We start from the raw sequence: 1,518 nt of genomic DNA, 5'->3' as shown, positions 1-1,518 counted from the left end.
GATAAATTAGATGTAGGTTCTTGAAAACTAGTAACTCCTTGTTTCCTTTTTCCTAACCCTTTTCCTGGAATATAGTTCATATTTAGCATCATATTTTTTGCTGGAGTTTAAATAGTCAGAATTTGTAATGTAGCTCCCCTCTGAGCTCATAAATCTTGGCCCCATAAAGTAATCACAATATCAGCTACAAAAGCCTGTAATTTACCCTTTTGACCTTCTGGATCTTCACATTCTAAAACATGTTCACGGTTTCACTCCAGACATAGTACCAATTCCAGCAAAAGTTACAGACACATCTTTTAATGCTAGTTCTTGGGGCCAATGATGAGTAGCCACAATTGAAACGTCAGCCCCAGTATCAACCAAGCCTTGTAGTTTATGCCCTTAAATTGTAACAATCATTTGTGGTCTCTCATCATTAATAATGGTATTCCAATATAGATTTGATCCTGTACTGTCAAAACCTCCTTGTCTCTTTATAGGAGGAGCCTTTTGCTTAATATATGATAGCAACAAGAACTGAGCGACTCTTTGACCTTTTTGTAGATTCTGAGGCTGTCTAGTAGATACCACTATACTTATTTCTCCTTCACAATCAGAATCAATAATCCCCAGAAGAACCAAGATACCCTTGCTAGTTAAACTACTTCTTCCAATAATTAGTCCAACACAATTTTCTGGAATTGGTTCAAAAATATTAGTTGGTATCTTATAAACTTCCAATTCTGGTACAAGAGTAATCTTATCTTATGAGCTATATCTAATGCTGTGCTTCCCAAGGTGGCATGAAACAAGTCTGAGACATACTGTCTTTGCTCACAGTGAGATACTGCTGGCAGCTCGCATTGTTTGTTGTGGGGCCCTGAGCTGACAGGCCCCCTTGGAAGTTTCCTGACCCAGTCTTAACACCTTGTTTATAGAATAAAGATCTACATTCATTAGTCCAATGATATCCTTTTCCACGTTTTCAACAAAGCCCTGAAAGCTTGGATTTTTTACTCTCCCTTCGTTCTTTCTGACAGTCTCTTTTCAAATGTCCTAATTTCCACAGTTGTAACATTAAATTTGGGACAAATTTAAAGTTCTTTTTTAAACAGCTTTGTTTCTTAGCATTTACGAAAGTCTAACCTTTTGGATTTCACAGGTAGTCAATAGACGGTATAACTTTTCTCTTTATATCCACTCTGAGAACTAAGTTGCATTTTCTCTTTTATCTGCTTCTAAACTTCTAGTTCATCTATCTACGCAGCTGTGAAAGACTGGTTGTCTCTTTATTGTTGGCATTCTGGACTATCAAAAATAAAGAAAAGCTAGCCATCTTTCAAATGTAGTCTATTTTTAAAAAGTTTTTACTAATTCAGAGATTTTTATCCATGTTAAAATTTTTTCAGCTGCAGCTTTTAAATTTATCAATTTTTAGAACTTATTCTTTGCTTACTTCATCTTCCAAATCAAGATTTTTCTCTTAAGTTAGCTTCAGTCTCTTACTTTTCATATTTCACTGAAATTATCAAATTG

The sequence above is a fragment of the Elephantulus edwardii genome, unplaced genomic scaffold (assembly GCF_000299155.1).
Source record: "Elephantulus edwardii isolate Elephantulus edwardi_28Jun2011 unplaced genomic scaffold, EleEdw1.0 scaffold00276, whole genome shotgun sequence".
NCBI classification, from domain to species: domain Eukaryota; kingdom Metazoa; phylum Chordata; class Mammalia; order Macroscelidea; family Macroscelididae; genus Elephantulus; species Elephantulus edwardii.
The sequence above is the reverse complement of the archived record's forward strand: the minus strand, read 5'-3'. Positions refer to the sequence as shown.